Raw genomic sequence first — 10,000 nt, forward strand, 5'->3', positions numbered from 1 at the left:
TCGGCCCGGCCCTGGAGAAACCCCTCTTGGAGCCCTCGCTCCAGTCGGCAACGGCCACCGGAGCCTGCGGGCAAGCAGCGGCTTCGCGCGGCTTCTGGCAGTCGGAAGCGCCGTGCGCGATAGGTAGGAGGCAGAACGGCCACGGCCAGGGCCGCCGGGCAACGCCCGAGTCTGCCGGCTGAGCCGCGGGTGACAAGCGTTCGAGTGCCGGCGACCGCCGCCGGTCTCGGCCCGGCCCTGGAGAAACCCCTCTTGGAGCCCTCGCTCCAGTCGGCAACGGCCACCGGAGCCTGCGGGCAAGCAGCGGCTTCGCGCGGCTTCTGGCAGTCGGAAGCGCCGTGCGCGATAGGTAGGAGGCAGAACGGCCACGGCCAGGGCCGCCGGGCAACGCCCGAGTCTGCCGGCTGAGCCGCGGGTGACAAGCGTTCGAGTGCCGGCGACCGCCGCCGGTCTCGGCCCGGCCCTGGAGAAACCCCTCTTGGAGCCCTCGCTCCAGTCGGCAACGGCCACCGGAGCCTGCGGGCAAGCAGCGGCTTCGCGCGGCTTCTGGCAGTCGGAAGCGCCGTGCGCGATAGGTAGGAGGCAGAACGGCCACGGCCAGGGCCGCCGGGCAACGCCCGAGTCTGCCCGCTGAGCCGCGGCTGACAAGCGTTCGAGTGCCGGCGACCGCCGCCGGTCTCGGCCCGGCCCTGGAGAAACCCCTCTTGGAGCCCTCGCTCCAGTCGGCAACGGCCACCGGAGCCTGCGGGCAAGCAGCGGCTTCGCGCGGCTTCTGGCAGTCGGAAGCGCCGTGCGCGATAGGTAGGAGGCAGAACGGCCACGGCCAGGGCCGCCGGGCAACGCCCGAGTCTGCCGGCTGAGCCGCGGGTGACAAGCGTTCGAGTGCCGGCGACCGCCGCCGGTCTCGGCCCGGCCCTGGAGAAACCCCTCTTGGAGCCCTCGCTCCAGTCGGCAACGGCCACCGGAGCCTGCGGGCAAGCAGCGGCTTCGCGCGGCTTCTGGCAGTCGGAAGCGCCGTGCGCGATAGGTAGGAGGCAGAACGGCCACGGCCACGGCCGCCGTGCAACGCCCGAGTCTGCCGGCTGAACCGCGAGTAGCTGCAGCGGTTCGATGGCGCTGGTCCGCGAGCGCCAGCCCTCTGCCCTAGTATACGGACAGCGAGGTCCCCGGCCCCGGCGGGCTCGAAGAGAACCGTCTTCCCCCAGCGGGGAGGCGCGCGAGCGCCGCCGACTCTTACCATGACGTAACTGGAGGCAGCGCAAAGCAGCGACCCCTTCGGCAGCTCCGAAGAAGAACCGGGCAAGACGTCTACCTGCCAGAACCGCGGTGGAGCCAAAGTCCCGCCGGAGCGAGGTAGACGAGGCATCCCTTTCCGCCGGCAGCTCCGGCGGCCACATCGGGCACACCGGACCCGGCGGACGGTAAAACGGGTAGACCTGGCCTCCCTGCCGGCAGAACGGGTAGACGAGGCCTCCCTGCCTGGAACCGGGTAGACCTGGCATCCCTGCCGGAAGCGGGTAGACCTGGCATCCCTGCCGGTAAAACGGGTAGACCTGGCCTCCCTGCCGGCAGAACGGGTAGACGAGGCCTCCCTGCCTGGAACCGGGTAGACCTGGCATCCCTGCCGGAAGCGGGTAGACCTGGCATCCCTGCCGGTAAAACGGGTAGACCTGGCCTCCCTGCCGGCAGAACGGGTAGACGAGGCCTCCCTGCCTGGAACCGGGTAGACCTGGCATCCCTGCCGGAAGCGGGTAGACCTGGCATCCCTGCCGGCAAAACGGGTAGACCTGGTCTCCCTGCCGCCAAAACGGGTAGACCTGGCCTCCCTGCAGGTAAAACGGGTAGACCTGGCCTCCCTGCCGGCAGAACGGGTAGACCTGGCCTCCCTGCCGCCAGAACGGGTAGACCTGGCATCCCTGCCGGCAAAACGGGTAGACCTGGTCTCCCTGCCGGTAAAACGGGTAGACCTGTTCTCCCTGCCGGCAAAACGGGTAGACCTGGCCTCCCTGCCGGCAGAACGGGTAGACCTGGCCTCCCTGCCGCCAGAACGGGTAGACCTGGCATCCCTGCCGGCAAAACGGGTAGACCTGGTCTCCCTGCCGGTAAAACGGGTAGACCTGGTCTCCCTGCAGGTAAAACGGGTAGACCTGTTATCCCTGCCGGCAAAACGGGTAGACCTGGCATCCCTGCCGGTAAAACGGGTAGACCTGGTCTCCCTGCCGGCAAAAAGGGTAGACCTGTTCTCCCTGCCGCCAGAACGGGTAGACCTGGCCTCCCTGCCGGTAAAATGGGTAGACCTGGTCTCCGTGCAGGTAAAACGGGTAGACCTGGTATCCCTGCCGGCAGAACGGGTAGACCTGGTCTCCCTGCCGCCAGAACGGGTAGACCTGGCATCCCTGCCGGCAAAACGGGTAGACCTGGTCTCCCTGCCGGTAAAACGGGTAGACATGGCCTCCCTGCAGGTAAAACGGGTAGACCTGTTCTCCCTGCCGGCAAAACGGGTAGACCTGGCATCCCTGCCGGCAAAACGGGTAGACCTGGTCTCCCTGCCGGTAAATGGGTAGACCTGGTCTCCCTGCCGCTAGAACGGGTAGACCTGGCCTCCCTGCCGGCAACATGGGTAGACCTGGCCTCCCTGCCGGTAAAACGGGTAGACCTGGCATCCCTGCAGGTAAAACGGGTAGACCTGGCATCCCTGCCGGCAAAACGGGTAGACCTGTTCTCCCTGCAGGTAAAACGGGTAGACCTGTTCTCCCTGCCGCCAGAACGGGTAGACCTGGCATCCCTGCCGGCAAAACGGGTAGACCTGGCATCCCTGCCGGTAAATGGGTAGACCTGGCATCCCTGCCGGAAAAACGGGTAGACCTGGCATCCCTGCCGGCAATACGGGTAGACCTGGTCTCCCTGCCGCTAGAACGGGTAGACCTGGCATCCCTGCCGGTAAAACAGGTAGACCTGGCCTCCCTGCCGCCAGAACGGGTAGACCTGGCATCCCTGCCGGTAAAACGGGTAGACCTGGCCTCCCTGCCGGCAGAACGGGTAGACCTGGTCTCCCTGCAGGTAAAACGGGTAGACCTGGCCTCCCTGCCGGCAGAACGGGTAGACCTGGCCTCCCTGCCGGCAGAAGGGGTAGACCTGTCCTCCCTGCGGACAGAGCGGGTCGCCCGTGCTGGAGGCCCGTATGCAGGGGTGCCTGCACGGGGTGGGAAGGGGCGGCGGCGGGCTGCCTGTGCTCTCTCAGCCGGGGCGGCGGTGGGGGGGCTTGCGGGGGGTGGCTTGGGGCGGCAGGCCGGTCCTGCCGGAGGCCCGTATGCAGGGGTGCCTGCACAGGGTGGGTGGGCCGGCGGCGGGCTGCCTGTGCTCTCTCAGCCGGGGCGGCGGTGGGGGGGCTTGCGGGGGGTGGCTGGGGTCGGCAGGCCGGCCCTGCCGGAGGCCCGTATGCAGGGGTGCCTGCACGGGGTGGGAAGGGGCGGCGGCGGGCTGCCTGTGCTCTCTCAGCCGGGGCGGCGGTGGGGGGGCCTGTGGCGGGTGGCTGGGGGCGGCAGGCCGGCCCTGCCGGAGGCCCGTATGCAGGGGTGCCTGCACGGGGTGGGAAGGGCCGGCGGCGGGCTGCCTGTGCTGTTTCAGTCGGGGCGGCGGTGGGGGGGCTTGCGGGGGGTGGCTGGGGTCGGCAGGCCCGCCCTGCCGGAGGCCCGTATGCAGGGGTGCCTGCACGGGGTGGGTGGGCCTGCGGCGGGCTGCCTGTGCTCTCTGAGCCGGGGCGGCGGTGGGGGGGGCTTGCGGGGGGTGGCTGGGGGCGGCAGGCCGGCCCTGCCGGAGGCCCGTATGCAGGGGTGCCTGCACGGGGTGGGAAGGGGCGGCGGCGGGGTGCCTGTGCTCTCTCAGCCGGGGCGGCGGTGGGGGGGCTTGCGGGGGGTGGCTGGGGGCGGCAGGCCGGCCCTGCCGGAGGCCCGTATGCAGGGGTGCCTGCACGGGGTGGGAAGGGCCGGCGGCGGGCTGCCTGTGCTCTCTCAGCCGGGGCGGCGGTGGGGGGGCCTGTGGCGGGTGGCTGGGGGCGGCAGGCCGGCCCTGCCGGAGGCCCGTATGCAGGGGTGCCTGCACGGGGTGGGAAGGGCCGGCGGCGGGCTGCCTGTGCTCTCTCAGCCGGGGCGGCGGTGGGGGGGGTTGCGGGGGGTGGCTGGGGTCGGCAGGCCGGTCCTGCCGGAGGCCCGTATGCAGGGGTGCCTGCACGGGGTGGGTGGGCCTGCGGCGGGCTGCCTGTGCTCTCTGAGCCGGGGCGGCGGTGGGGGGGGCTTGCGGGGGGTGGCTGGGGGCGGCAGGCCGGCCCTGCCGGAGGCCCGTATGCAGGGGTGCCTGCACGGGGTGGGAAGGGGCGGCGGCGGGTTGCCTGTGCTCTCTCAGCCGGGGCGGCGGTGGGGGGGCTTGCGGGGGGTGGCTGGGGGCGGCAGGCCGGCCCTGCCGGAGGCCCGTATGCAGGGGTGCCTGCACGGGGTGGGAAGGGCCGGCGGCGGGCTGCCTGTGCTGTCTCAGTCGGGGCGGCGGTGGGGGGGGTTGCGGGGGGTGGCTGGGGTCGGCAGGCCGGCCCTGCCGGAGGCCCGTATGCAGGGGTGCCTGCACGGGGTGGGTGGGCCTGCGGCGGGCTGCCTGTGCTCTCTGAGCCGGGGCGGCGGTGGGGGGGGCTTGCGGGGGGTGGCTGGGGTCGGCAGGCCGGCCCTGCCGGAGGCCCGTATGCAGGGGTGCCTGCACGGGGTGGGAAGGGCCGGCGGCGGGCTGCCTGTGCTGTCTCAGTCGGGGCGGCGGTGGGGGGGGTTGCGGGGGGTGGCTGGGGTCGGCAGGCCGGCCCTGCCGGAGGCCCGTATGCAGGGGTGCCTGCACGGGGTGGGTGGGCCTGCGGCGGGCTGCCTGTGCTCTCTGAGCCGGGGCGGCGGTGGGGGGGGCTTGCGGGGGGTGGCTGGGGGCGGCAGGCCGGCCCTGCCGGAGGCCCGTATGCAGGGGTGCCTGCACGGGGTGGGAAGGGCCGGCGGCGGGCTGCCTGTGCTGTCTCAGTCGGGGCGGCGGTGGGGGGGCTTGCGGGGGGTGGCTGGGGTCGGCAGGCCGGCCCTGCCGGAGGCCCGTATGCAGGGGTGCCTGCACGGGGTGGGTGGGCCTGCGGCGGGCTGCCTGTGCTCTCTGAGCCGGGGCGGCGGTGGGGGGGGCTTGCGGGGGGTGGCTGGGGGCGGCAGGCCGGCCCTGCCGGAGGCCCGTATGCAGGGGTGCCTGCACGGGGTGGGAAGGGGCGGCGGCGGGGTGCCTGTGCTCTCTCAGCCGGGGCGGCGGTGGGGGGGCTTGCGGGGGGTGGCTGGGGGCGGCAGGCCGGTCCTGCCGGAGGCCCGTATGCAGGGGTGCCTGCACAGGGTGGGTGGGCCGGCGGCGGGCTGCCTGTGCTCTCTCAGCCGGGGCGGCGGTGGGGGGGCTTGCGGGGGGTGGCTGGGGTCGGCAGGCCGGCCCTGCCGGAGGCCCGTATGCAGGGGTGCCTGCACGGGGTGGGAAGGGGCGGCGGCGGGCTGCCTGTGCTCTCTCAGCCGGGGCGGCGGTGGGGGGGCCTGTGGCGGGTGGCTGGGGGCGGCAGGCCGGCCCTGCCGGAGGCCCGTATGCAGGGGTGCCTGCACGGGGTGGGAAGGGCCGGCGGCGGGCTGCCTGTGCTGTTTCAGTCGGGGCGGCGGTGGGGGGGCTTGCGGGGGGTGGCTGGGGTCGGCAGGCCCGCCCTGCCGGAGGCCCGTATGCAGGGGTGCCTGCACGGGGTGGGTGGGCCTGCGGCGGGCTGCCTGTGCTCTCTGAGCCGGGGCGGCGGTGGGGGGGGCTTGCGGGGGGTGGCTGGGGGCGGCAGGCCGGCCCTGCCGGAGGCCCGTATGCAGGGGTGCCTGCACGGGGTGGGAAGGGCCGGCGGCGGGCTGCCTGTGCTCTCTCAGCCGGGGCGGCGGTGGGGGGGCCTGTGGCGGGTGGCTGGGGGCGGCAGGCCGGCCCTGCCGGAGGCCCGTATGCAGGGGTGCCTGCACGGGGTGGGAAGGGCCGGCGGCGGGCTGCCTGTGCTCTCTCAGCCGGGGCGGCGGTGGGGGGGCCTGTGGCGGGTGGCTGGGGGCGGCAGGCCGGCCCTGCCGGAGGCCCGTATGCAGGGGTGCCTGCACGGGGTGGGAAGGGCCGGCGGCGGGCTGCCTGTGCTCTCTCAGCCGGGGCGGCGGTGGGGGGGGTTGCGGGGGGTGGCTGGGGTCGGCAGGCCGGCCCTGCCGGAGGCCCGTATGCAGGGGTGCCTGCACGGGGTGGGAAGGGCCGGCGGCGGGCTGCCTGTGCTCTCTCAGCCGGGGCGGCGGTGGGGGGGCTTGCGGGGGGTGGCTGGGGTCGGCAGGCCGGCCCTGCCGGAGGCCCGTATGCAGGGGTGCCTGCACGGGGTGGGTGGGCCTGCGGCGGGCTGCCTGTGCTCTCTGAGCCGGGGCGGCGGTGGGGGGGGCTTGCGGGGGGTGGCTGGGGGCGGCAGGCCGGCCCTGCCGGAGGCCCGTATGCAGGGGTGCCTGCACGGGGTGGGAAGGGGCGGCGGCGGGGTGCCTGTGCTCTCTCAGCCGGGGCGGCGGTGGGGGGGCTTGCGGGGGGTGGCTTGGGGCGGCAGGCCGGTCCTGCCGGAGGCCCGTATGCAGGGGTGCCTGCACAGGGTGGGTGGGCCGGCGGCGGGCTGCCTGTGCTCTCTCAGCCGGGGCGGCGGTGGGGGGGCTTGCGGGGGGTGGCTGGGGGCGGCAGGCCGGCCCTGCCGGAGGCCCGTATGCAGGGGTGCCTGCACGGGGTGGGAAGGGGCGGCGGCGGGTTGCCTGTGCTCTCTCAGCCGGGGCGGCGGTGGGGGGGCTTGCGGGGGGTGGCTGGGGGCGGCAGGCCGGTCCTGCCGGAGGCCCGTATGCAGGGGTGCCTGCACAGGGTGGGTGGGCCGGCGGCGGGCTGCCTGTGCTCTCTGAGCCGGGGCGGCGGTGGGGGGGCTTGCGGGGGGTGGCTGGGGGCGGCAGGCCGGCCCTGCCGGAGGCCCGTATGCAGGGGTGCCTGCACGGGGTGGGAAGGGGCGGCGGCGGGGTTCCTGTGCTCTCTGAGCCGGGGCGGCGGTGGGGGGGCTTGCGGGGGGTGGCTGGGGGCGGCAGGCCGGCCCTGCCGGAGGCCCGTATGCAGGGGTGCCTGCACGGGGTGGGAAGGGGCGGCGGCGGGGTTCCTGTGCTCTCTGAGCCGGGGCGACGGTGGGGGGGCTTGCGGGGGGTGGCTGGGGGCGGCAGGCCGGCTCTGCCGGAGGCCCGTATGCAGGGGTGCCTGCACGGGGTGGGAAGGGCCGGCGGCGGGCTGCCTGTGCTCTCTCAGCCGGGGCGGCGGTGGGGGGGCTTGCGGGGGGTGGCTGGGGTCGGCAGGCCGGTCCTGCCAGAGGCCCGTATGCAGGGGTGCCTGCACGGGGTGGGAAGGGCCGGCGGCGGGCTGCCTGTGCTGTCTCAGTCGGGGCGGCGGTGGGGGGGCTTGCGGGGGGTGGCTGGGGTCGGCAGGCCGGCCCTGCCGGAGGCCCGTATGCAGGGGTGCCTGCACGGGGTGGGTGGGCCTGCGGCGGGCTGCCTGTGCTCTCTGAGTCGGGGCGGCGGTGGGGGGGGCTTGCGGGGGGTGGCTGGGGGCGGCAGGCCGGCCGTGCCGGAGGCCCGTATGCAGGGGTGCCTGCACGGGGTGGGAAGGGCCGGCGGCGGGCTGCCTGTGCTCTCTCAGCCGGGGCGGCGGTGGGGGGGGTTGCGGGGGGTGGCTGGGGTCGGCAGGCCGGCCCTGCCGGAGGCCCGTATGCAGGGGTGCCTGCACGGGGTGGGAAGGGCCGGCGGCGGGCTGCCTGTGCTCTCTCAGTCGGGGCGGCGGTGGGGGGGCTTGCGGGGGGTGGCTGGGGTCGGCAGGCCGGCCCTGCCGGAGGCCCGTATGCAGGGGTGCCTGCACGGGGTGGGTGGGCCGGCGGCGGGCTGCCTGTGCTCTCTGAGCCGGGGCGGCGGTGGGGGGGGCTTGCGGGGGGTGGCTGGGGGCGGCAGGCCGGCCCTGCCGGAGGCCCGTATGCAGGGGTGCCTGCACGGGGTGGGAAGGGCCGGCGGCGGGCTGCCTGTGCTCTCTGAGCCGGGGCGGCGGTGGGGGGGCTTGCGGGGGGTGGCTGGGGGCGGCAGGCCGGTCCTGCCGGAGGCCCGTATGCAGGGGTGCCTGCACGGGGTGGGTGGGCCGGCGGCGGGCTGCCTGTGCTCTCTGAGCCGGGGCGGCGGTGGGGGGGCTTGCGGGGGGTGGCTGGGGGCGGCAGGCCGGCCCTGCCGGAGGCCCGTATGCAGGGGTGCCTGCACGGGGTGGGAAGGGGCGGCGGCGGGCTGCCTGTGCTGTCTCAGTCGGGGCGGCGGTGGGGGGGCTTGCGGGGGGTGGCTGGGGTCGGCAGGCCGGCCCTGCCGGAGGCCCGTATGCAGGGGTGCCTGCACGGGGTGGGTGGGCCGGCGGCGGGCTGCCTGTGCTCTCTGAGCCGGGGCGGCGGTGGGGGGGGCTTGCGGGGGGTGGCTGGGGGCGGCAGGCCGGCCCTGCCGGAGGCCCGTATGCAGGGGTGCCTGCACGGGGTGGGAAGGGGCGGCGGCGGGGTGCCTGTGCTCTCTCAGCCGGGGCGGCGGTGGGGGGGCTTGCGGGGGGGTGGCTGGGGGCGGCAGGCCGGTCCTGCCGGAGGCCCGTATGCAGGGGTGCCTGCACGGGGGTGGGTTGGGGGGGGCGGCGGGAATTTTTTGGTTTTTGTTGCTTTTTTATTTCTTTTTCCGCTTTTGAAACAGAGACGCCGCCCCGTCCTCGGGCGTTTCAGCCGAGCTGATGGAAAGCGGCGCCCCTTCCCGTCGCTTGCGGGGGGGGGTGGTGCAGGAGGGGGGAGGCGGCGCGCGCCTGAAATTCCCCTCGCCACCCCCCGTTTCCGAGACTTCGCCGTATCTAGTGGAAGGCGCTAAGCTTGGCCGGACTGTCTCGCTGAAGGCTTTCTTACTCTGCATCGGTTCTGACGGTGGGCGAGAAAAAAAAACAAAACCAAAGCAGAGCAGGGAAACAGTTACAAAAATTTCTTGAGAGCCAGCACCGGCCCGCCCATCGGCAGACGGAGCGGCGCCCGGGGTCAACGAGTGCCACCCTGCTGCTTAGCAACCGGAACCCGAGCCGGCCCGCCCCGCCCACCCGCCGGCAAGGGGCGGGCGCTTCCCCGCGGCAGAAGGGGGAGACAGAGACTGAGAGACGGGGTCGAGGAGCAGGCGGGGAGCCTTGCGCTGAGGTAGGCTGGGGACGGGGCCTCTTTTCCGAGAAGATTGAGGTTTGAGTCGGGGGGGGGGGGGGGGGGGGGGCGGCGGCAGGGGCTGCTTGTGCGCTCTCGGCCGGGGCGGCGGTGGGGGGGTGGCGGGGTGGGGGGGGGCAGCGGAGCGGCCGTGCCGGAGGCCCGTATGCAGGGGTGCCCGCACCGGGGGGGGGGTGGGGGGGGGCGGCGGCAGGGGCTGCTTGTGCGCTCTCGGCCGGGGCGGCGGTGGGGGGGGGCTTGCGGGTGGGGGTGCGGCGGCCGGGCTGCCGTGCCGGAGGCCCGTTTGCAGGGGTGCCTGCACGGGGGGAGGTGGGGGGGGGGGGGGGGCGGGGCGGCGGGAATTTTTTGGTTTTTGTTGCTTTTTTATTTTTTTTCCGCTTTTGAAACACAGACGCCGCCCCGCCTTCGGGCGTTTCAGCCGAGCTGATAGAAAGCTGCGCCCCTTCCCGTTGCTTGCGGGGGGGGTTGGTGCCGCGGAAGGGGGTGGCGGGGGGGGCGGGAACGGGACGGGGACGGGGACGGGGACGGGGACGGGGACGGGGACGGGGACGGGGACGGGTCTGGCCGACGGGTCTGGACGACAGCGCCCCCCCCACCCCGCGTCCCGGCCGGCCACCACGTCTACCCGGGACCGGGTCGGCGGGGAGGACAGGTCTACCCGGGACCGGTTCGGCGGGG

This window comes from Opisthocomus hoazin, unplaced genomic scaffold, assembly GCF_030867145.1.
Source record: "Opisthocomus hoazin isolate bOpiHoa1 unplaced genomic scaffold, bOpiHoa1.hap1 HAP1_SCAFFOLD_152, whole genome shotgun sequence".
Taxonomy (NCBI): Eukaryota; Metazoa; Chordata; class Aves; order Opisthocomiformes; family Opisthocomidae; genus Opisthocomus; species Opisthocomus hoazin.